The following is a 27,522-nucleotide window of genomic DNA, read 5'->3' as shown; positions in this document are numbered from 1 at the left end:
AATTTGCTCTTCGGATTGCTTGCACCCTCTCTTTCTCTCCATATCTTCCTCTCCATCGCTCTCTCTCTCTGTCTCTCTCGCTCCATCTCCCCTATTCTATCTTTCTCTCTCTTCTGTTCTATCTCTCTCTTTCTCTCTCGATAATAAATCTCTTCAAATGTCTTCATTAGCTCAGCTGCAGCCGACTTTGACAACTGGGCACTTAGAGACGGAGGAAGGGGGAGGGAAAATGGAGGGTGGGAGAGAGGTAGGGAGAGAAAAGTATAAGGAAACAAGTAAAGGTGGAGAGAAGAGCTGTGAGTGGCATTGTTAATTCAAAGAGCAGAGAGAACGACGTAAACGTACGACTAATACAACTTGAAACTGAGAAGAGAGTTACATTCTCTCTGAACTGTAAAACGTATATATTTCGTGTGTATTTGTCTGAGTGTCGGTCATGTGTGTGTGTGTGTGTGTGTGTGTGTGTGTGTGTGTGTGTGTGTGTGTGTGTGTGTGTGTGTGTGTGTGTGTGTGTGTGTGTGTGTGTGTGTGTGTGTGTGTGTGTGTGTGTGTGTGTGTGTGTGTGTGTGTGTGTGTGTGTGTGTGTGTGTGTGTGTGTGTGTGTTTTTCCTGGGGCTTGGGTATAGGGATGTCCCCTGGGAGGAAGCTTGACTGTGCCAGGCTTTGAATGGTATCCTAGGCCTGTTCCCCCAGGCTCTGGCTCTCTACAGTGGCGGTTCGTATGTAAAATCACCAAGGAAGCCAAGCCAGGAAAAGCCATATTACAACCTATGTGTTGTGATAATTGCGTTATTTGCTTTATAACTTGTTAGTTTGCCACCGTGATATAATAAGGCCGAAACGACAAAAAGATAACAGTCACACAGGGAACAATAAATTCAGCCACACAATTGTTTCATCACAAAACCGGAGAGCAACATCTGACCGGTGAATTACACAAAGCAAATATTGCATGTAACAAACAGTTACATGACCTAAAGCATGGTAAAGCAAGTTAATGTTTCAGATATTTAAGACTACTGAACAACTATTGGTCTAGAACCATTGATAATTACCACAAGCCGCATAGAAAACAGGAGCTGCTTCCAATATTCCAGCACCATTTCAACATCACCATTTCAACATCATCAAATCAACTCTTGAGCCTATGCTTAGTCTAATACAGTGACATCTTAAAGATACCAAAAACGATTTAGTCCAATCAACGTTAGTTAAATATCATGTGGCGTTCCATGGTACTGATTTGTGTATGCGCGTGTGTGCGCAAATGCCATGTTCCTGTCTTTCATGTTGCCAAAACTGTCTGACTGTCATACAGTACACACTTTTAGTTTTTGTTGTAGTAGACTAGGCTACCTGGATTTCTCGTATGGGCAATTATGAGCAAGCTAGTTAACGTCAGCTTTCTATATTGAATTTCCATCCTCTCAGGCCAGGGGCACAATGTATGAATTAATGGTTGGATCAGAATAGCCGTTATAATCATATAAAATCCAAATACCCATCTCCATCCATCACTCATTTAGGAAAGGGATGATTTTAGCTAGCTAGCCACCAGAGGACAATGACACAAAAACATTTTTTATGTCAATGACGTTTTGCCTTTGATGTGATTGGTGTGAATCCAAACTGGCTCCCCTTGACACTTTCTTTGGTGCACCAGGACCATTCACAGTTGACCTCAATTTAGTTTAGCTGGGCCTCCCGGGTGGCGCAGTGGTCTAAGGCACTTCATCGCAGTGCTAGCTGTGCCACCAGAGATTCTGCGTTTGAGCCCAGGCTCTGTTGCAGCCGGCCGCGACCGGGAGGTCCATGGGGCAACGCACAATTTGGCCCAGCGTCATCCGAGTTAGGGAGGGTTTGGCCGGCAGGGATATCCTTGTCTCATCGCGCACTAGCGACTCCTGTGGTGGGCCGGGTGCAGTGCACGCTGACCAGGTCGCTAGGTGTACGGTGTTTCCTCCGACACATTGGTGCGGCTGCCTTCCGGGTTGGATGTGCATTGTGTCAAGAAGCAGTGCGGCTTGTTTGGGTTGTGTTTCGGGGGACGCGCGGCTCTCGACCTTCGGGAGTTGCAGCGATGAGACAAGACTGTAACTACAGACTACAGACAAGACTGTAACTACTACCAATTGGATAACACAAAATTGGGGAGAAAAAAGGGGTAAAACAAAACAATATATTTTTTAGTTAGCCCAACGATGATTGGCTATTCTTTTATAATTTGTTTTATCATTGATGACAAATGCTTGCTGACTTCTGCTGCTATTGAATTCAATGCTACGGGCGGCAATTATGTCATACTCTTTTTGACCAGACAGAATCAGATACATGGGCTACACATACTGAGACAGAGGGGAGCTGTTTCACTTGATCGGACGCTTTCTCTGTTGAGATAGATTCGGCCACTTGTGAATTGAAGGAAAATTATGAAAGACAGGGATGATAGATACATTATTTAATGTTTATTTTTTTATTGGTCAAATTTTGGGAGAAGCCTGGCTTCCCTTCGCATCCATGAATAAATGCCACTGGCTCTCTACGTGCTTCCTACTGTTGGATGTTGGCTGGCTAAATACCTGCAGAACCACCGTTCAAATCCCTTCAAGCATTTCTCGTACCTCACTATTCAAGAACCCCTTCTCTGAACTACTGTGTGTGTGAGTACATGTGTGTGGGATCTTACATGTGTTAGTGTGCATGTGTGTGCATGCATGTGCGCCTGCGTGTGTGCCTGCGTACACGTGTGTATGTTCCTGCATGCATGTGTGTGTGCGGCAGAAGGTGGCAGGGGACAAAGCAGATGTCCAGATGATAAGGCTGTGTGTGTTTCAGGCCCATTTTCCATGTCCCCTCTTCTCTCTCTTCTCTCACCAGCCAGATGTACTCAGAGCCTGAGTTGGCAGACTGACATAAAAGGACATATATAGACAGAGACCGAGAGAGAAAAGCGAAAGAGAGAGAGAAAAGAGATTGAGAGAAATTAGAGAAATTAAGACTGAGGGATGGGTGGAGGGATTGAGAAAGAGAAAAGGATGGAGGGAGAGAACATTAAGGACAGGGAATTCCCTCATCGTCATCGCTCTCTCTCTCCACTGCAGGGCTGTTTGGGGCCTTAGAGGTTGGAGAAGGTTGTATTAAAGGTGATTCATGTTTAATGGAATCGATTAGCCTTGTGCTACTTTTAACCCTTTTCAAATCAATCTGCACTGGAATGGTTAGAAAATATAATTTCTGTTTTTGTGAAAAGTCTATATAGAGAGTCATGCAATAGGTATCCCATGCCATGGGGATATTTTACACAAGAGTAGTTCTATCCCAGGTGTGATTGTTTAACATGAAATGTTACTCCTATGGCATGTTGTGGTATGTCATGTGTAATAGCATGCTTATTAATGAAAGGTGGTGACCTGGAACTCTATTTACCGTAAATAGGGCTGGGAATTGCCAGGAACCTCACAATATTATCACTATACTTAGGTAGCGATAGAATATGTATTACAATTCTCACAATTCTATATGAATTGCAATTTCATACTGTGATTTTATTGCGATTCAATGCTCCAACCATATTTCTCACCATATGTCTGCTTCAGAGGGACAAGATGAAGGCATGAGAACGAGTTTTGATCAGTCATGGAAATCGAAGTGTTTAAAACTAATTGGCTTCCTATTTAAAAAGAAGATGGAGAACATGCTAAGAAGGAAAAATACTGGGGTTTTGGTGCAGGTACAGCCTACTACTGTAGGGCAAAATTATATTCTGGTAGCATCGAATGGGTTCGATAAGATATATTATCAAAAATAGTATCCCGATACGTAACTGTTAAAATTTTCACATCATTACTACTACAGAATATACAGCAGAATATACAGTATAGCACTGAAGGCCCAATGGCATTATAACAGTATAGTGTTGTATGAGCCCAAGGCCAAAGTGACTGTTACATCTCCCATTCTGGTTGTATGGGCTCCCCATAATCCTAATGTATTTCTTTATCTTAACCGTTAGGAGATTTAGGAAATGTCTGACCAGTGGGTCAAGCTGAGTCAGTAGTTCAGCAAAGGCAACAAAGCCTAGTAGTGGAAGCACAATTATGGAAATGGTGTTTCCTGCTTTACAGTAGTTTGCTCAATGGTGTGTCCCTCCCACACACTCACCCATTCACTATGAGGTTGTCTGGTTTTAAAAAGAAGAAAACTAAATAAAGAAAAGCAAAATGTAATCCTTAGTCACCGCCCCTTCAGATGATGAATGGATGAATCATGAGTTACTAAAGTGTGTGATATGAATTCACTGAGAAAGGAATTGACTCTGATATGTTTTTCTAAGAATGAATGAGCTAGCTGTCCTGGATAAGGTTCCTTAGCAGAATCCACTAAGGAAGAGGGTGAGGATGCTAGAGTGTAATTATATAACAAGGCATTACCTTTTCATTACCATGCTCTAATACAACCAGGGCCGTAACTACATGTTTATCATCTGAAAATATAATGTGAAAAATATACACAACATTATCTTTCCATGACATAGACTGACCAGGTGAATCCAGGTGAAAGCTATGATCCCTTGTTGATGTCACTTGTTTAATCCACTTCAATCAGTGTAGATGAAGGGGAAGAGAGAGGTTAAAGAAGGATTTTTAAGCCTTGAGAGAATTGAGACATGGATTGTGTATGTGTGCCTTTCAGAGAGTGAATGGGCAAGACAAAATATTTAAGTGTCTTTGAACAGTAAATGATAGTAGGTGCCAGGCACACCGGTTTGAGTGTATAACTCAATATTAGGAAGGTGTTCTTAAACCTCTTAGATATAAAGTCCCCCGTTTTGGAGACCTGCATGGTTGTGGTACCTGTTCCGACCAACATCTTTGCTTATAAATCGATCAGTGGACACCACAGATCGAAACGTCTTGCATTGAGCGGAAACCCTGATTCTCACAGATACAGGAGTATGTGTTCATCACTCCCTCAAACGGCTAACTCCTCCCTTTCGCGGCACAGGCAGAGTAGGCTCACGTAGGCAACTATACTGAACAAAAATCAAAACGTATGTCACGATCGTTGGAAGCATCCTCGGACCATCGTGCAGCGTGATCTGGGTTCCACATCTTTATTTATTTAAAGTAAGTGAACCACACAACAAAACAATAAAGAATAAACGAAACGTGACGACAATGGAGTGCTAACATGCAACTACACATAAACAATATCCCACAAACACAGGTGGGAAAAACTACTTAAATATGATCCCAAATTAGAGACAACGATTAGCAGCTGCCTCTAATTGGGAATCATACAAAACACCAACATAGAAAAAGAAACTAGAACACAACATAGACATATAAATAATAGATCAACACCTATTCACGCCCTGACCTACTATACCATAGAGAAATAATGGCTCTCTATGGTCAGGGCGTGACAATGTAACATGGGTTGGTCCCATTTTTCCTGAGCTGAAATAAAACTTCCCCAAAATTGTCCGTATTCACAAAAAGCTTATTTCTCAAAAATGTTGTGCACAAATTTGTTTAAATCTCTGTTAGTGAGCATTTGTCACGATCGCCGTAAAGATGTGACCAAGGTGCAGCGTGCATAGAGTTCCACATACTTTTCATAAAGAGAAACTCACTTAAACAAAAACAATAAAGAACAACGAACGAAATGTGAAGCTATACGAATAGTGCAGACAGGCAGCTAAACATAGAACAAGATCCCACAAACACAAAAGGTAAATGGCTAGCTAAATATGATCCCCAATCAGAGACATTGATAAACAGCTGTCTCTGATTGGGAACCATATCAGGCCAACATAGACATACAATACACCTAGATGACAACACCCCTAGACATACAAAACCCCTAGACATACAAAAACCCTAGACATACAAACTAGCGTACCCACCCTAGTCACACCCTGACCTAACCAAAATATAAGAAAAACTGAGATATCTAAGGTCAGGGCGTGACAGCATTTCTCTTTTGCCAAGTTCATCTATCCACGCATATAAATAAGCTGATTAAACAGCATGATCATTACACAGGTGCACCTTGTGCTGAGGACAATAAAAGGCCACGTGTCACATTCGTTGAAATGAGCGGACCAAGGCGCAGCGTGCATAGAGTTCCACATGTTTATTTTCATGAAACTCACCAACAAAAACAATAAACAGCAAACGAGACGTAACGACTGGAGTGCTCACAGGCACTACACAAAATCAAGATCCCACAAACTAAAGGTGGAAAAAAGTCTGTAAGTATGATCCACAATCAGAGACAACGATAGACAGCTGCCTCTGATTGGGAACCACACTCGGCCAGAAACAAAGAAATAGAAAAACTAGAATGCCCACCCAAATCACACCCCGACCTAACCAAATAGAGAAATAAAAAGGCTCTCTAAGGTCAGGGCGTGACACAACTCTAAAATGTGCACACAATACAATGTCACAGATGTCTCATGTTTTGAGGGAGTTTGCAATTGGCATGCTGACTGCAGGAATGTCCACCAGAGCTGTTGCCAGAGAACTTAAAGTTAATTTCTCTACCATAAGATGCCTTAAATGTCATTTTAGAGAATTTGGCAGTACATCCAACCGGCCTCATTTACCAAAGACCACGTGTAACCACGCCAGCCCAGGGACTCCACATCCGGCTTCTTCACCTGCGGGAATGTTTGTGAAATCCATAGACGGGGGTGGGCCTAATGAATTTATTTCAATTGACTGATTTCTTTAAATGAACTGTAACTCCGAAAAAAAAATGAAATTGTTGCATGTTGCATTTATATATTTTTCTCAGTGTATAGAGACACTGATGACAGTGTGTTGCGAGGCAATTTTAAAATCGTTCCGCAACTTCTTCAGTGTCTACAGAAATCCCCAAAACAAACAAAAATCAACTCTTGGAGAATGAGTGCATAACTGAAATAGTTGCTTAGAAATACAGTCAGTCAGCTTCCCTAGAGGCCTGCATTCAAATGCAACCAAAAAAGCAAACAATTCACTTCTAACAATGTCATACGTGTTGGTTTATATCAGTGGCTGTTTGTCTTATCTTAATCGCCCAATGGAGTTTGTAGTTTACCCATTATCTACTTTTTCCCCCCACTACATTCCTGACATTAAAACAGAATCGTAAGAAATATTCTAAGAATTCATGTGATAATACGATCATCTGTGTGCTCCAAGTCGTCATTACAACTGACTGAACAGTCGATGATGTTACGTGTGAATCATTTCTCATATTTCCCCAGGCGCTAGATTACGAGTGTTTTCAAGTGCAACGTTAATATCAATGTTTTTGGGAAACAGCTCAGAGATTTAAGAAGGTTCTAACAATGAATTTAGCCTTAAGATGCTTTTCGGAGATCAGGCCCTGGTGTTGTTGCTACTGCTGGTCAATCTGTTCTAGAAGACACATGAGAGACTGTTTGACTATGTGATAATTCTTATGGTTGTGGTATTAAGTCTTATTATTGTTACCATGCAATTTCGGCCATTAGATACCCCTGAATATATTAATCATATAAAGATGTTGTCTTCTCTTGGCATATTATCTTGCTGTGGGTATTGGATTAGGAGATGTATGCTGTGGGCTTGATTCCCATTTGTGTCAGCTCCTGAATTTTCTGCAAAATCCTGGGGATTTTTTGCACTCAATGTAAACTATAGCATTGACTTCAGTCTTAGTTTTTTTCCCATGCTATTGCCTGTCTAGCTGAAATGATCTGGCCTATTGAAGCTCAGACACTGCATGCTGTGTGGTTCTGTCTGGGAGAGAAAATTAAGATGAGAAAATAAAGGGATACAGAAGGAAGGAGAAGCAAAGAATACAGAGAATTCCCAGAGACCTCTGAGATTCTCTGGCTATGAACAAAGCCATACTCAAATCAAATCAAATGATATATGTCACATGCGCCGAATACAACAGACCCTAAACCTTACCGAAAAATGCTTTCTTACAAACCCTTAGCTCTATTTCTTGAACTGCATTGTTGGTTGATAAAATATTTACTAAGTAAACTACAGAAAAGAAAATCGAATAAATCAAAAAGTAACACAATAAATGTACATAACAATAACGATGCTATACTGGGGGTACCGGTACCAAGTCAATGTGCAGGGTACAGATTAGTCGAGGTAATTTGTAAGGTGACTATGCATAAATAACAAACCGCGAGTAGCAGCAGCGTAAAAACAAAGGGGAGGGGGGGGGGGGCAGAAGCTGTTAAGGAGTCTTTTGGTCTTAGACTTGGCGCTCAGGTACGGCTTGTAGTGCTGTAGCAGAGAGAACAATCTATGACTTGGTGACTGGAGTCTTTGACAATTTTTTGGGCCTTCCTCAGACACCGCCAAGTATAGGTCCTGGATGTCAGGAAGCTTGGCCCCAGTGAAGTACTGGGCCGTACGCACTACCCTCTGTAGAGCCTTACGGACAGATACCGAGCAGTTGCCTAACCAGGCGGTGATGCTCTACACAGACACACACACATGCACACACACGCATGCAAACACACACGACAAGCCCTAATTTCATAACGCAGTAGTCTAAGTAATGAACCAACAACTACACACACTGCCAGATTAGAGGTTTTTACAGATCCACCTGTACCCAAATACCCGGGACCCTAAATAATGTTACGGGTCTGGCTCGGATCTGGTATGATTGTCACGGGTCTCGGGTATGTGTAATTTTAACAGACTTGCCTGGAATGACCCGTACAGATCCGAACACTACTGCTGCAGTAGGCGAGAGAGAGAGGCATTTTATAATTTATGCTGCTGCTCTTGCGTTTTACGAGAGTGGAGTGTTGTGCATGTAGCTCTGTGTGTGGCTAAAGGTAGGAGATATCCAATCAGTGGAAGATGGAATTAAAATGACACAATTAAAAGTTAAAGGAGAAGGAATGGAGCTGAATGGAATGAATGGAGCTGTGAATGGAGCTTTTGCTATTTGTAACTGTACGTTGAGAAAGCGCATTCACTCCAGTCTCAATTAGTCTAGCTAGCTAACGTGAGCTACGTAGCTTAACTAGCTTCTCCCGGTTTGATGCACTTAAGACAGGTACTACGTATTTGATGGTAAATAACCTAGCTATGGCAGCTATTACTCTACTATAACATGAGTCGGCTTGGTTGGTTGCTGTCTCTCCCTCCCTGTTCCCCCTGTCACTCGCTCACAGTACAGACCCTCCCCTGCCTGCTAGAGCAGCACCTCTCTCCCTCCTCTCACGCTTTATGACTTTTCTTCTGCTTCCCTCACTCGGATCGGACCGGTTCTGTATCCAACCATGTCTATACGAAACGGGTCTAGTCCTTGGGTCCGTTAGGAATGGGTTATTATATTTACAAAAGTAATTTCTGCATATCAGGTCAGAGTGGGAAAGCACCAGGTCCATTTTTGAACGGGTCCAACTAAGCCATATAGATGGACATAACACACAAATGCATGTGTAACAGTATTAACTTTAGTCCGTCCCCTCGCCCCGACCCGGGCGCGAACCAGGAACCCTCTGCACACATCAACAACAGTCACCCACGAAGCATCGTTACCCATCGCTCCACAAAAGCCGCGGCTTGAAGTAGTGGGGGAACCACTACTTCAAGGTCTCAAAGCGAGTGACGTAACCGATTGAAACGCTATTAGCGCGCACCACCGCTAACTAGCTAGCCATTTCACATCCGTTACACACGCACACACAGGAGCGAGCACACATTCTAACAAACACACATATATGAAATTAGGTAGCCAACACACTAATTATGGTACAGTACATGAAGATTAAACACACCCTGCTGTGTGTGAGGGATGAAGAGAAAGATTACAGGCATGTTGTAAGGACTGTTTCACAGATGGAGGTTTGTGTGACGTCATCTGTATAACGAGCAAGCATTTGTTCCGGTTGCAATGTGGGTATCCTCTTCTGGCTCAAACGTCTGTTCTTTCTTTCCATTTTCCTGCACCATGCATCACTTTGTCTGGTGCTCTGTCTAGCCTTCTCCTTTGCAGGCTGCCAATGTAGTGTTCACCTACACACAAGCACACACACACACTGAGCTATGCTGGGTCATCGCTCCCTCTCTGGACAACATTTAGCAATTAAGCATAGGGAGGGAGAAAAGGAGAGATGGATGTAGGGATAGTTTGGAGGGAGAGAGAGGGAGATGAAGAAAAGCAGAAGAGAGTTGGGAGGGAGATGGAAGCTTTGTCTCGTGCCACAAGCTGCTGTGAATGAAGCTAAAAATAGTAACAGGGGACGTGAGGTACCTACTAAAGAGGAGACACACACCGCCAGGAGATTTCTGAGTGTGTGTGTGTCTGTGACAGATTTAACTTCAGTCAAACTGTCTGGGTCGGAAGGGTACACTACATGCACTGTAACATGAGGACCGAAATGGACTGAAACTGTTGATACTGAAACAGCAGCGTTACTTTTAGAAGCTGATGATACTGGCACTCTCACATCAGCTACACTATGGGTTTGGAGTGTAACTGAAATAGTGTAAAGGTTTTGACCTGAAATGGTTTACATCATCTCTCAGTCAATAATTAAACTCTACTGTGTTATAGATGGGACTAGACAAAAAGTACTGTAAGTCTCTCAGGATAAGAGCGTTTGCTAAATGACCTAAATGTCAAATGAAAAATGTAGAGAGCTCAAGGCAATTACACCTTCTGATCAGTCCATGATCTGCAGTACACCACTAGAGCTAAACAGCACAGGCATGTTTATGTGCAGTGCATGATGCTAGGATATATCTGCAATAGAATGGTGCCTCTCTCCCAGTCTTCTACCTTTATGCTGCCCTCCCCTTGTCCCCCTCTGCCCCCCTCGCCTCACCCCAAGTTTCACAATATGTGGCAGTTTGTAACAGAATTCTCTCCCCGTTTCTCTGCGGATTGTGGGTTACCCCCTAAGGCTGTAGAAGCTCTTCTGACTGATGTAATATTGTTCTTCCCTCTATTGGCTTGAAACCTCAACTTACTGCTATACTGTAATACGCTACCCTCCTACTGTATATGCTTCTTATTGGAGTGGAGAGAGCAGGAGACTGAGAATCAGACTTTCTCCAAAACAGTGTGTGTGTGTGCATGCTTGTGTGTGTGTTTGAATCTCTGTTGACTGACATTAACAGTAGGTCTGTTTGGCGTGAGCTGTCTCGCCTGTCAGTGATTGGAGAAGAGAGGCGGTTTGAAGGATAGAGGATAGGGGTGCGTGTGTGTGTCTGGGTGAGTGCGTGTGTGTGTGTGTGTGTGTGAGGGGGGATTGGTTAGAGTGAGAGAGTTTAATGGTTATTTGAAGGCTATATAGCGAGATCATGTCCTTCAAATCTGACAGTGTGTGTATTTGGGTTTGACTGTGTGTGAGTGGGTTGGGGGCGATAATGACATAACTTGTAACTTCCATGTTTCCTTAGCTTCTGGCCTGTTTTGGAGCAGAGATTGCTTTATTACTGTGTGTCAATCTCTTTGTGTGTGTGCGTGCATGCGTGCGTGCGTGCGTGTGTAAATTGGGCTGTCCACGGTTGTTTATACAGTACTAGTCAAAAGTTTAGACACACCTACTCATTCCTGGGTTTTTCTTTATTTTGACTATTTTCTACATTGTAGAATATGAGTGAAGACATCAAAACTATGAAATAATGAAATTACCACGTGGAATCATGTAGACACCAAAAAAGTGTTAACCAAATCAAAATATATTTTATATTTGAGATTCTTCAAAGTAGCCAGCCTTTGCCTTGATGACAGCTTTGTACACTCTTGGAATTCTCTCAACTAGCTTTACCTGGAATGCTTTTCCAACAGTCTTGAAGGAGTTCCCACAAATGCTAAGCATTTGTTGGCTGTTTTTCCTTTCCTCTGCGGTCCAACTCATCCCAAACCATCTGTCACCTGCATTCCAGGTGACCACCTCAGGAAGCTGGTTGAAAGAATGCCAAGAGTTTGCAAAGCTGTCATCAAGGCAAAAATGGTCTACTTTGAAGAATATCAAATATATTTAGATTTGTTAAACACTTTTTTGGTTACTTCTGCCGTGACTTGACTTCAACATTATTGAAGACTGCTATTTATCTAATTAACTAACTATGTTTAATTTTTACCTGATTAAATTAATCATATAGCAATTATCTCATTAGGATCTGGGGCACCACGAGAGCGGTTCTTTAAAGAGTTACCATCTTCCAAATTAAACTCTAAAATCTCTTTACCTGTCACGTCTATAAACAGTCAACTTGTAGTCATAACCTCGTATCATATCATCATTCTGAACAGTCGTAACCTCCTTGCATCTGCAAAAACCTTATTTAGCAGAATGACAGAAACATGGCTGCTTTTTAAAGAAGAGATGAGGAGGGAGAGAGAGGGACAGAGACACTTAACATTGGTATATTCAGAAACTACTCTCACCTTCAGTAACCATATGGTTTGCACTACCGCCGCCCGCTTTGAGTAAGAAGTCATGAATGTATTTACGTGAAATGCCTGGGTTCGCAGGGAATCTCTCTCGGTGAACAGGGCAGATACCGATAGCGTAAATAAGCCAATATCGGCTGATAATATTGGCTGATAATATCGGTGAATCGATATTTTGTCTGTCTCTAGCTAAGATACTCAATACCAGAACCATACCATAGCCAAAAAGGAAAGGCTATTACCCAAGGTCACTTTATAGCACTTGATCCAGAGAGATCTTTTGATTTCAATATCATTACATTTGACATGTTTTATGTAAATATTTCAGAGACAGACATTGAGGCATGAATTAATCAATTATTCAATTCACTTAGTTTTTTCCAATCTAACTACATACTGTTGAAGTCGGAAGATTACATACACCTTAGCCAAATACATTTAAACTGACTTTTTCACATTTCTTGACATTTAATCCTAGTAAAAATTCCCTGTCTTAGGCCAGTTAGGATCACCACTTTATTTTAAAATTGTGAAATGTCAGAATAATAGTAGAGAGATTTATTTATTTCAGCTTTTATATCTTTTATTACATTCCCAGTCGTTCAGAAGTTTACATACACTCAAATAGTATTTGGTAGCAGTACCTTTAAATTGCTTAACGTCAAACGTTTCGGTTAGCCTTCCAAAAGCTTCCCACAATAAGTTGGGTGAATTTTGTTGGGCCCATTCCTCCTGACAGAGATGCTGTAACTGAGTCAGGTTTGTAGGCCTCCTTGCTCGCACACGCTTTTTCAGTTCTGCCCACAAATTTTCTATAGCATTAAGGTTAGGGCTTTGTGATGGCCACTCCAATACCTTGACTTTGTTGTCCTTAAGCCATTTTGCCACAAATTTGGAAGTATGCTTGGGGTCATTGTCCAGCTGGAAGACCCATTTGCGACCAAGCTTTAACTTCCTGACTGATGTCTTGAGATGTTGCTTCAATATATCCACATCCTTTTCCATCCTCATGAAGCCATCTATTTTGTGAAGTGCACCAGTCCCTCCTGCAGCAAATCACCCCCACAACATGACGCTGCCACCCCTGTGCTTCACGGTTGGGATGGTGTTCTTCGGCTTGCATGCATCCCCCTTTTTCCTCCAAACATGACGATGGCCATAATGGCCAAACAGTTCTATTGTTGTTCCATCAGACCATAGGACATTTCTCCAAAAAGTTTGATCTTTGTCCCCATGTGCAGTTGCAAACCGTAGTCTGGCTTTTTAATGGTGGTTTTGGAGCAGTGGCTTCTTCCTTGCTGAGCGGCCTTTCAGGTTATGTCGATATAGGACTTGTTTTACTGTGGATATAGATACTTTTGTACCCGTTTCCTCCAGCATCTTCACAAGGTCCTTTGCTGTTGTTCTGGGATTGATTTGCACTTTTCGCACCAAAGTACGTTCATCTCATGGAGACAGAACACATCTCCTTCCTGAGCGGTATGACGGCTGCATGGTCACATAGTATTTAAACTTGCGTACTATTGTTTATACAGATGAACGTGGTACCTTCAGGCTTTTGGATATTGCTCCCAAGGATGAACCAGACTTGTGGAGGTCTACAATTTTTTGTCTGAGGTCTTGGCTGATTTATTTTTATTTTCCCATGATGTCAAGCGAAGAGGCACTGAGTTTGAAGGTACGCCTTGAAATATATCCACAGGTACACCTCCAATTGACTCAAATTATGTCATTTAGCCTTTCAGAAGCTTCTAAAACCATGACATAATTTTCTGGAATTTTCCAATCTTTTTAAAGGCACAGTCAACTTAATGTATGTAAACTTCTGACCCACTGGAATTGTGATACAGTGAATTATAAGTGAAATAATCTGTCTGTTAACAATTGTTGGATATATTACTTGTGTCATGCACAAAGTAGATGTCCTAACCGACTTGCCAAAACTATAGTTTGTTAACAAGAAATTTGTGGAGTGGTTGAAAAACGAGTTTTAATGACTCCAACCTATGTAAACTTCAACTGTAACAACATAATGGTAATAATTTATTTGAATGGTAAATCTCTATTGATAAACTAGGTGAATCAAGATGTTGCCTAGACGTATTCATAATATTCAATGGAGTGTGCATGGATTGAGTATTTGATCTATTTTCATGGGGCTGTTTCCCTTCCATTTGGGACTTGTTTTATTGTACTGATCAACAGCATTTGCATATAAGAAGCAATCTCTTATTTTATAAAATGTGAATAGAGTGAGACACAGTGAATGAATAATGTTTTTGCCAATGACTGTATGGCTTTTGGTGACATCAGCTTTGAATTCAGCATAGTTTGCATATTATCACAAAGTACTAAGGTACTAATGGCTCTAAGTGGAGTGGGTGCGGCTCCAGATGGTGAACGGAGGCAGGTATTTGTGTGTCTGCGGGTTTGTTACACTCTCTGTAGCTATTTTGTTTGTAAAGTCCAAAGTGAGTCAGTTTTTGTCCAGTTTTGTCCAGCAAATGTACTAAATGTTTTTGATGAGATTGTTTGTTTCACTCATTTGGTGGATTATACTGAATCTCACCACAGGCCTGCATGAACTCCGCCACTCACAAACAAACAGAAAACAATACTCACTGGAGCTCCTGCTACTGTGGGATCGCCCGGCTTTGGTGGAGAAATCCCTGAACAATTCTGTGGACTCTCTTCTAAAACTCAATGTGTTGGCCACCGATGAATGGACTAATTATTGGAACTGTGAAAAGGCTGGGTGTGTTCACGTGTTCGATTACGGATTAAACATCAGCAGCAGGCTAACCGCATCTCCTTACGTTCTCTAATCCTGGCGAACATGCAATCCTTGAGGAATAAGATGCCTGTTGTATGGCTTTCTCTGAGACTCACTGACTCAGATATGGACTCATCTTTGGAGATAAACGGATTTGGGTGTCCGCTTTGACTGGACCTAGTCTGCCTGTAAATCAATTGCTGATGGTGCAATAATGTAAGTGTCAGAGAGAGGCTATGTCTACCTGATATTGAACTGCTGTCAGTGTCGATAAGACATTTCTATCTCCCAGGAGAGTTCCCCCAAATATTCATCACAGTCGTTTACGTTCTCACTAAAGTGATCATATTTATACTATGACTCAAAAACTGCAATCTCTATCTCCCGATGCCCCCGCTATTGTTTTAGGAAATTCTAATCTCTGTAATTTAAAGAAATCACTGAGTTACTTAAATGTCACCTCCCCAAGAAACCATAACAAGACCGTAGGGGCCTAGAAGTCCACAGTGAGAGCTCCGCTCAGCTCATCTGACCACGATACTGTGCATATCTATAGGACTGTGCTGAAGAGGGAGAAAGCACAAAAACGTGAATTGAAGGTTTGGGCCAATGACAGCACTCTGGACTGTCTTTCAAGACTAGTGACGGTATATATGAACTCACTGATGCGATGTGCAGTTATATCTCCTTCTATGAAGATACAGTGATTTCTAGCAAAAGTGTAACTATCTATCCCAACAACAAGCCTTGAGTTACTAAGTCATTGAAGTGCTTATTGTATAATAATGATACTGCTAAAAGGGAATTTAGATTTGACGTGAGATCAGAAATCAAGAAGGCCAAACTGAAATAATGATAACTATGGTTGGGCTACAAGACAAGGGAATCAAGGTGATACAGGCTGATGGTTTTAACTCAAACAAATAACTGGCTGATGAGCTAAATGTTTTTTCAATCTCAGATTTGACAATCAGTACTTCAGTGGAGAAATCACTGAGATGTGTATGAGGACAGCTGCTACTCTCAAGATGGAATTTAGCATCCAAAGTGTCACCTGCCGATTCAGATAGACCAAAGTTAAAAAGAGCCCAGGACCAGACAACAGTGGTGGACAGGTACTGAAGTCATGTGCAGAGCAACTCAGTGAAACGTTCCTAATTCTGGAAGCTCCTATGGCCAAAGCGAATTCCCTAAGGTGCTAAATGACTTCAGAACAGTGGCACTGACATCCTTGGTAATGAAATAATTTGAGAAGCTAGCCAAGAAGGATGTACAGTACTTTGTCAGGTTGAGAACTCCCTGGACCCCCTGCAATTTGCTTACAGAGTCAAGAGGGTGGTGGAGGATGCCACTCAACGTCATCTACAAGCACTTAGAGGGTGAAAACTATGAAGTTAAATTATTGACATAATGATTTGAGCATGTAGAATAGATTTGTAGTTGTAAACACAATTTGCAATTATGTTACTGATGAGTTGTGAACATGAAAGAATAATCTGTAGTTGTCAACACATTACAACACATCTGTAGTCGTAAACACATTATCAAACGTGTAATTGATGAGTTGTGAACATGAATAAAAAACTAATTTGTAGTTGTAATCGCATTCGTAAACTTGTAACTTACTAGTTGCACGCAATATTTGCATCTGTACACCTGCACATGTCAATTTCACACACTCAGACTTTTGGCAGAGCTTTAGCACCTTACCCTGACAAACATATTTGTAGGCAAGGAGAGTGAGAGAGAAACAGGAACATCTGGCTAGAAATGTAAAGGAACATTTTTTCAACAGACAAAAATGTCCTCAAGTGTGCTACCTATGGTATATCCCCCAAATAAAATCCCCATACTTTAACGATGACAGCTTCTCCATCCTAGAGGGGGAGATCAACCATATTCAGGCCCAGGGACATGTACTAGTCTATGGTGACCTCAGTGCCAGAACTGAACAAGAACCTGACACTCTCACCACGCAGGGGGACAAACACCTACCTGGAGGTGACAGCATCGCCTCATATATATATGCCCCCTTAGACACAACTAAACAACCAACAAAAATGGGTCACAACTCCTGCAGCTCTGTCGCACGCTGGGTCTGTGCATAGTCAATGGTAGGCTTCGAGGGGACTTCTATGGTAGGTACACCTACAGCTCATCCTTTGGCAATAGTACCGTAGATTACTTTATCACTGGCCTCAACCCAGAGTCTCTCAGAGCATTCCAAGTCACTGACACCCTTATTAGATCACAGCAAAATCACAGTCTACTTGAACAGAGCATTACTCAAACATGAGGCATCAAAGCCAAAGGAAATGTATAATATTAAGAAATGCTATAGATGGAAGGAAAGTAAATGATAGCTAACACACTTTTGTACATCGCGCTGTTCCATACATTTGACCTATTTTAGCGCCCCAAAAACGTAATAATTCCAGGTCAACTGTAATATGTATACCATTATAAAGCATAATGTCTCCCCTTTCCAGACAAATCAATGACGAGGCTATCAGGAATCAAGGTAAGACCCAAGTGCAGACCGTGTGAAGTAACAATGTTTATTGTAACACCAGGGGCAGGCAAACAACAGGTCAAGGCAGGCAGGCTCAGGGTCAGGGACAGGCAGAGTTCAGTAAACCAGAGGTGGAGCAAAGGTACCGGATGGCAGGCAGGCTCAGGGTCAGGGACAGGCAGAGGTGAATAATACAGAGGTGGGACAAAGGTACAGGATGGCAGGCAGGCTCAGGGACAGGCAGAGTGGTCAGGCGGGCGGGTACAGAGTCAGGACAGGCCAGGGTCAAGAACCAGGAGGACGAGAAAAAGAGAAGCAGGGAAAAGGACAGGAGCTGACAGGACGAACGCTGGTAAGCTTGACAAACAAGACAAACTGGCAACAGACAAACAGAAAAAAGGTATAAGTACACAGGGGATAATGGGGCAGATGGGTGACACCTGCAGGGGCGTGGAGACAAGCACAAAGACAGGTGAAACAGATCAGGGCGTGACAAGAGACCTTGCTGCCTGTCTCTGCATGATTGAAGAAGGCAATGGTGCTCTGCCAAGTCTTTTTACAAATGGCAGGTGGGGAAGCGAAAGCTTTGTCCAACTTTATATAATGTCTCATTACATACCTATTTGAAGGTTTGTGTCGAATTTCATTAGGGTTTTTAGGGCAGCGTTAAATTTATCTTCACAATTAAACTGCAGCTGTCACGGTTTTGAGTCGTGATGGCCCGCAGTGATTATTCAAAAAACAAACAATTGATTGAATTAACTATTTATTAACTCACGGGTAATTAACTGTCACACTAGTTTCTTGTTTTTAATCTGCGAGAGAAGCGCTACACCTGGTGGAAAGAGGCTGTACGGCACAGAATGAGTTTAATTTTACGTCACAATTTAACGTACAGCGTCAGAGGGTTCAGTTTTTTCAACTTTTCTCCACTATTGGTCCATCACCATGTCAATCAACGCTTTAATAGGAACGTAGTTCACACCCCGCATTTTGATACCAACACAGTCGCTACAGTCCCATGAGTTTTCATTGCAGCCTCGTTTGAATGCTGATGTTGTGCACGGATCGGGGTTAGTCACCGATAGCGTAGAAGCCTAACAAAAAACAATTAGCCAACACCAAACTCAATTCCTTTTAGAAAACTTCCAGGACAAAACCTTTCACTGTCATAGTGAAGGTGTAAACTTGGGAGTAGAAAGCCTAAACAGTATATTTGACCTTTCCCTATCAAATCTAAAAATCTCAATCAAACAACCTAAGAAAATTAACAAGAATGATAAATGAGCCTACGCCTTCACTATGGTGAATTACTTAAACAATACAGAAATACACAATGAAAAAAGAACGAACAGAACGTCAGAAATCATCTCAATGTAATTGAAGAATCCATAGAATCGAACCACTTCTGGGAAAATTGGAACTAAACCAACTACAACACAAAGAGTTATCTATCCAAAATGGAGATGTATGGATAAACCACTTCTTCAATCTTTTTGGCTCTATAACAAAGAATAAACAGCAAAAACATACATACATGATCAACTACCAGAACCAACTGGATTCTCCAATGACATTGACTGAACTATAGGACAAAATACAAACCCTTTAATCCAAAAAATACGTGGTCTGTGGTACGGTCTGTGGTACTGTGATTTGGCAAAAAGCCAAATTGTCATTTGCTCAGTACATTCTCAACTTTCCTAATATTAACCACATTGCTTAACTTTACAACAGGCATATAGTCTACCTCGCTGGCATGAAAATGAACAACAGGAAAAACGTCCCCCATTCGCTATTTAAGTGCGTAGATGGCATGTATTTTTTCCCACCGCCCCTATTATGAGACAGGTGAATGGCAATGGTCCATTATAAATAAATTTCACACATATATATATATATATATATATATAGTATGTAGTATGTAAAGACAAGATTAAATCAAGACTAGTCTGATGGGTTACAATATTAGCCTATCACTTGTGAATTATAGATAATCACTTGTGAATGAGGCAAGAAACATGTTTTTTTGTGCAACTTTTTCAAATCATAGTCGCACGCCTCATGTAGCCTAGCCCATAGGCCTATATGTTTTGGTAAGGTTTGTATCACAACAAAGGGGCCAAATAACTTAAAATTAAGCACATTAATCTGCGTTACAAGGGGCTTAACTGGCATACATAAGCAGCGTGTGAGTTTCAAGTTTGGAGAAGATCATTTTCACCATTTCATCATTTTCACCTTATAATAAAAGCATTACATGCATAATCGCATTTGAAGTCACTTTTGATAATGGTGTTTTCCCACTAACGGAACATTTGCGCTTATAGCCTAATGCCATGTGTACATTGCTGCCCTTATAATGTGAAGATATAGCCTAATAGTTTATCAACATTTTAAGCTAAACGTTCTGATCTGTTGTGTCAGCCACATTGCGTTAAAAAGGTTTGTTGAAACTAGTTGTTGTATTCATTTGGATCTATCCCACAACTGTCTCAGACATCTCATCCCACAACTCTCTCAGGAATATTTATTTCTCGCACAGAATACTATGGGGGACAGTAGATTGACAATACTATGGGGGACAGTAGATTGACATAGGCGAGTGCTTCTGCAGTTCGTTAGGCCTACTCATCTTGTTGGCTGTGGACAGTCCTTCCAACATCTTCAATATGCATCTCGGAATTGGATAAGGACGCAAGCATTTGCCTCCCCGATGTGTCGTGTGTTCCCTTGTAGCCTTGTGAGAAACTCCCGGTGATGGAGAGCCATGTGAGTGAAAGGTGATTCTGAGTGCAGCACTGCGGGAGAAGGGCACAATGCAGCACTCAGGGCCAAGGGCACAACGGCCACTGGCCGCAAAAGGCATGGATTTTTTTCGGTTGCATTACATCCACATGAAGGGGATGCCACCATGAAGTTCGAGGCATTATCAACTGCTTGTCAAATTGGGAATGAGAGACAGCCTGCGCAAGTGTGTACAGCCTGCGTAAAAAACTAAGCAGAGCTCATGCCTTTCAAGCAATCATCATTAGAGTTGCATCATACAGCCTTACAATGTAATTAACATCTAAACATATAGCCCAATGTTTGTAGAACAACTAAAGTTACATTAATAACTCTAAATTAAGCATATAGGAGTACCTATTTCTTTGTTATCCGCTCAACATGGAATAGCCACATGTGCACACTCCCTTGAATTGTTTGGCGAAAATGTCCTTTCTATTTTATTCAGCTTTGTTCAATTGAATTCTTCATACCACAAAATTATATAAAATAATGCTACAGAATTCTAAGCAAGTCTTGTCTGCTAAATGAACTAGTGAGCCCACAGCCATTTGGCATAGCCAAATATAAGGACAACTCAGAGTATGCTATTCTGTTCTTCTGAAGTAGACTACTTTTCGCTCATATCATGCTTCATTAGACCTGTCTAAAATATGTAAGATATTTATTCTGATGGTGTAGGCTATATTACAAGGATTTATTAGGCTGTTTAAAATGTAGATGTTCCAAAGGTCTGCATCAGTGACTTGTAGGCTATGTATTAAAGCCAGGAGATGCTAAATGTGTTCATATTAATTAATGGTCAATTACTGTGAGACAGACAGTAATTTTCTTGACAATCACTGGCTAACGATTTTGGTGACCGCCACAGCCCTAGGATGGACACAATCTTGTTGGCTGTCATGTAGCATCAGTGATATCTGGGAACCTGTCCAAATTGTGTTTTTTCAAATAACTAGTTCAAGCCACTGTCAGCCAAACATTTTGAATTTTCAAATTATATATAACCCTTGATTATGGCTTATACCTTATTTGGTATAAGTGTGATATGATATCAAAATGTGAACAACAAAGAACTGCTACTGGATAGTCGCATGGGAGACTTCGAAAACAGATTACGTGGCTTGCCAAAACTAATGTTTACAACTCGGAAAGCATTAACACAGTTTCGCTAAGCGATTGTCCTCAAAGAACTTGTTTGAAGGTGAAATTACAATAGGATCATTCTTAGAACCCCAAAGGTTACAGTGCTGCTGTAACCTTTGAGTTACAGCAGCACACTGACAATATGCAGCAGAGAGGCAAGGGGTCAAATGCTAATAATAAGTCCAATAGTGGATATTTCACACATTTTTGTATGAGCTTGAATTTACACTAATTTAGTGATACTGTTTTTACTCCTATTTACGATTTTTGTAGTGGTTGACTGTCCTTAGTAGTTGCATTTATTTGTATTTATTATGGATCCCCATTAGCTCCAAAATTAATTAAGGCAATTGTGGCAAATAGGAGTGGCAATATCGTCTGCTATTATCCTCAGTAATTTTCCATCCAGATTGTCAGACCCTGGTGGCTTGTCATTGTTGATAGACAACAATCATTTTTTCACCTCTTCCACACTGACTTTACGGAATTCAACAGTACAATTCTTGTCTTTCATAATTTGGTCCGATATACTTGGATGTGTACATGTTGCTGGTATGTCATCTCAATGTTTGCTTATCTTGCCAATGAAAAAGTCATTAAAGTAGTTGGCAATATCAGTGGGCTTTGTGATGATTGAGACATCTGATTCAATGAATGATGGAGCAGAGTTGCCTTTTTTCCCCAAAATGTCATTTAAGGTGCCACAATGCTTTTTACTATCATTCTTTATATAATGTATCTTTGTTTCACAGTAAAGTTTTGTTTTATTTTATTTTAGTCACATGATTTCTTAATTTGCAGTACATTTGCCAATCGGTTGGGCTGCTAGACTTATTTGTTATACTTTTTGCCTCATCCCTCTCAACCATGCAATTTTTCAATTCCTCATCAATCCAAGGGGATTTAACAGTTTTTACAGTTATTTTCTTAATGGGTGCGTGCTTATTAGTAACTGCAATAAGCAATTTCATAAATTGCTTATTCCATTTTAGTGCAACAGTGTCACGAACGTCGTAATCCTCCTCGTCTGAGGAGGAGCAAGGATCGGACCAAAGCGCAGCATGGTTTGAATACATACTTGCATTTAATTAATGATGACGAAACGAAGAACACTTGACAAACTAACAAAACAACAAACGAACGAACGTGAAGCTATACTACGACAAGAGCAGACACATGCAACTTACGTGATGACATAGACAATAACCCACAACCCACAATACAAAACAGACTACCTAAATATGGTTCCCAATCAGAGACAACACAAAACACCTGCCTCTGATTGAGAACCATGTCAGGCCAAACTAGAAAACCCCACATAGAACCAGACAACATAGAACTGCCCACCCCAACTCACGCCCTGACCATATAAAGACAAAACAAAGGAAAATAAAGGTACATACACAGATATATTGGCTGACTGGGAGGATCCTTAAGATGGTCATACCATGGGTCATTTAGCTTTTTTTATTTAGGATTTTAGGACCCATTTAGATATAAAAAAATTAAGTAAAAAAATATTTGAATTTGGCCTTTACTACTATAGCCCAAAGTAACATATTTGAATAACACATTCATAAATGGAAAAAGAAGACCGATTTTGGGATGTATTATGGTCTAACAAACACCGCTGTAACTTGGCCACCTTCCACCACAGATGTAGAACGCCGCCATAGGCAAATGAGGTGGTTGGATATGTCTACCTTAAATTGACAAATTTTGATGGGGATTTTTTGATCATGTTTTTTAGATTGAGGCACATGTACTGTTGGTAAAGGATGGAAACTGTCTCCCCGCAGTAGCTCGTTTCTGTCTGTTGGTTGTCTTGTCAGATCTGCGCCAAATCATTACCCTCTCTAATGATAAGAATATCAAGAAAATGTAAGCTTTTCATAGCTCATTGTGAATTTCAGGTATTTGTTGCAGCTGTTTAAAAAGTAATAAAAGCTCATGTTCATCTCCGCGAAATATGACCATCATATCATCCACATAGCGACGCCATAACTTTATCCGGCTTAAGAATTAAGAATGGATTGCTTTTGCTAAAAATTATGTCCTGTTCAAATAGTCCCATGAAAAGGTTGGCGTAATTGGGAGCCATTGTGCTCCCCATCACCGTGCACCCTGTTAGTAAGAAGTCATTCTGAAATAAAAATTTGGGGGGGTAAGCACCAGTTCAGCCAATTCCTTGATATATGGGGTGCTTGGGAGAGCCTCATGGGAGCACTGACTCAGAAAGAAGGCGAGAGCTTCTAGCCCTCCATGATAGGAATACATGTACAATACAAGTCAACATTTTTGACACACCTACTAATTCAAAGGTTTTTCAAACTATTTTCTACATTGTAGAATAATAGTGAAGACATCAAAATGATGAAATAACACATGTAATCATGTAGAAACTGTCACGTATGCTCCCTCTCCGGCCTCTAGGTCACCAGGCTGCTCGTTATGGAGCACACCTGTCACCATCGTTACACGCACTATGAGACTCACCTGGACTCATCACCTCCTTGATTACCTGCTCTATATACAGTTGAAGTCGGAAGTTTACATACACCTTAGCCAAATACATTTAAACTCAGTTTAAACTCAAAACTCAATTCCTGACATTTAACTCTAGGAAAAAGTCCCTGTCTTAGGTCAGTGATCCCTTCACGCCCCAATCCCTTTAGCGGGATCGATTTGACAACATCCAGTGAAATTGCAGAGCGCCAAATTCAAAATAAAGAAATATCAATATTCAACATTCACGAAAATATAAGTGTAATACATCAAAATAAAGTTTAACTTCTTGTTAATCCAGCCGCTGTGTCAGATTTCAAAAAGGCTTTACGGCGAAAGCAGACCATGCGATTATCTGAGGACAGCGCCCCGCATACAAACACATGAAAATTATTTTTAGACCAGGCATGTGCGACACAAAAGTCAGAAATAACGATATAATAAATGTCTTACCTAGGAAGATCTTCATCTTTTTGCAATGCCAAATGTCTCAGTGACACAATGAATGGTTGTTTTGTTCGATAAATTCCTTCTTTATATCCCCAAAATGTCAATGTATTTGGCGCGTTTGATTCAGAAATACACCGGTTCCAACTCGCCCAACATGACTACAAAGTATCTATTAAGTTACCTGTGAACTTGGTCCAAACATTTCAAACAACGTTCCTAATCCAACCTCAGGTATCCTAAAATGTAAATAATCTATCAAATTTAAGACGTAACAAACTGTTTATAATACCGGATAAAAACAACGTGGAGAGCGTTCCTGTTCACGCGCACCAAAATAGTAGGGACCTTCAGAGTGACACATGGAATGAATAGCACTACTTCTTAATTTCTCAAAAGAAAAACATCGACCAATTTCTAAAGACTTTTGACATCTAGTGGAAGCCATAGGAACTGCAACCAGATTCCTAATAATAAGGGTATCCCATAGAAAACTGTTGGGAAATCCTATGACCTCAATTATTATTTTCCCAGGATGGTTTGTCCTCGGGGTTTCACCTGCCAAATCAGTTCTGTTATACTCACAGACATTATTTTAACAGTTTTAGAAACTTTAGAGTGTTTTCTATCCAAATCCAATTATATGCATATCCTAGCTTCTGGGCCTGAGTAACAGGCAGTTTTCTTTTGGCACGCTTTTCATCCAGATGTCAAAATACTGCCCCCTAGCCTTAGATGTGAAATTTCAGAATAATAGTAGAGAAAAGGATTTATTACAGCTTTTATTTCTTTCATCACATTCCCAGTGGGTCAGAAGTTTACATACACTCAAATAGTATTTGTTTAACTTGGGTCAAACGTTTCGGCTAGATCTCCACAAGCTTCCCACAATGAGTTGGGTGAATTTTGGCCCATTCCTCCTGACAGAGCTGTTGTAACTGAGTCAGGCTTCTAGGCCTCCTTGCTCACACACGCTTTTTCAGTTCTGCACACCCATTTTCTATAGGATTGAGGTCAGGGCTTTGTGATGACCACTCCAATACCTTGACTTTGTTGTCCTTAAGCCATTTTGCCACAACTTTGGAAGTATGCTTGGGGTCATTGTCCATTTGGAAGACCCATTTGCGACCAAGCTTTAACTTCCTGACTGATGTCTTGAGATGTCGCTTCAATATATCCACATAATTTTCTTCCTCACGATGCCATCTATTTTGTGAAGTGCACCAGTCACTCCCTCCTGCAGCAAAGCACCCCTACAACAAGATGCTGCCACCCCCATGCCTCACGGTTGGGATGGTGTTCTTCGACTTGCAAACTTCCCCCTTTTTCCTCCAAACATAACAATGGTCATTATGGCCAAACAGTTCTATTTTTGTTTCATCAGACCAGAGAACATTTGTCCAAAAAGTATGATCTTTGTCCCCATGTGCAGTTGCAAACCGTAGTCTGTCTTTTATATGGCGGTTTTGGAGCAGTGGCTTGTTCCTTGCTGAGCGGCCTTTCAGGTTATGTCGATATGGGACTCGTTTTACTGTGGATATAGATAGCTTTGTACCTGTTCTGGGATTGATTTGCACTTTTTGCACCAAAGTACGTTCATATCTAGGAGACAGAATGCGTCTCCTTCCTGAGCAGTATGATGGCTGCGTGGTCCCATGGTGTTTATACTTGCGTACTGTTGTTTGTACAGATGAACGTGGTACCTTCAGGCATTTGGAAAATGCTCCCAAGTATGAACCAGACTTGTGGAGGTCTACAATTTTTCTTGGCTGATTTCTTTTGATTTTTCCATGATATCAAGCGAAGAGGCACTGAGTTTGAAAGTAGTCCTTGAAATACATCCACAGGTACACCTCCAATTGACTCAAATTATGTCAATTAGCCTATCAGAAGCTTCTAGAGTCATGACATCATTTTCTGGAATTTTCCAAGCTGTTTAATGGCACAGTCAACTTAGTGTATGTAAACTTCTGACCCACTGGAATTGTGATACAGTGAAATAATCTGTCTGTAAACAATTATTGGAAAGATTACTAGTGTCATGCACAAAGTAGATGTCCTAACCTAACCGAAAAACGGTGGTTTGTTAACAAGAAATTTGTGGAGTGGTTGAAAAACGAGTTTAATGACTCCAACCTAAGTGTATGTAAACTCCCAACTTCAACTGTATGTCACTCCCTTTTGTTCTTTCTCCAGTCGTCATTGTTTCTGTTTCTGTTTCATGTCTGGGTGCTGTTCGAGTTTCTTGTTTTGTATTATGTTCCGTTTATTTATTAAAACACTCGCTCCCTGAACACCTTAGCACACATCGTTACAGTAACCAAAAAAATGTTAAACAAATTGAATATGTTTTATATTTGAGATTCTTCAAAGTAGCCACCCTTTGCCTTGATGGCAGCTTTGCACACTCTTGGAATTTTCTCAACCAGCTTCATGAGGTAGTCACTTGGAATGCATTTCAATTAACAGGTGTGCCTAGTTAAAAGTTATTTTGTGGAATTTCTTTCCTTCTTAATGCGTTTGAGCCAATCAGTTGTGTTGTGACAAGGTAGTGGTTGTATACAGAAGACAGACAAATTTGGTAAAATACCAAGCCCATATTATGGCAAGAATAGCTCAAGTAAGCAAAGAGAAAAGACAGTCCATCATTATATTAAGACAGTTACCTCTCCTGCAGAGGAAAGGTTCATTAGAGTTAACTGCACCTCAGATTGCAGCCCGAATGAATGATTCACAGAATTCAAGTAACAGACACATCTCAACATTAACTGTTCAGAGGACTGCGTGAATCAAGCCTTCATGGTCTAATTGCTGCAAAGAAAGAAAAGAAAGAAAGCACTACTGAAGGACACCAATAAGAATACACTTGTTTGGGCCAAGAAACACGAGTAATGGACATTAGACCGGTGGAAATATGACCTCTGATGGG

General features: G+C 41.0%; 1 protein-coding gene across 1 annotated transcript in view; it reads left to right on the top strand.

The window, feature by feature from the left end:
* Positions 1-27,522, top strand: part of LOC129866955 (SH3 and multiple ankyrin repeat domains protein 3-like) — a 269,385-nt gene that overhangs the window by 675 nt on the left and 241,188 nt on the right. The gene's annotated exons all lie outside the window — the stretch shown is intronic.

Source organism: Salvelinus fontinalis, chromosome 12, assembly GCF_029448725.1.
Source record: "Salvelinus fontinalis isolate EN_2023a chromosome 12, ASM2944872v1, whole genome shotgun sequence".
NCBI classification, from domain to species: Eukaryota; Metazoa; Chordata; class Actinopteri; order Salmoniformes; family Salmonidae; genus Salvelinus; species Salvelinus fontinalis.
Note: the sequence above shows the minus strand (reverse complement) of the source record. Positions and strands in the feature narration are given on the sequence as shown.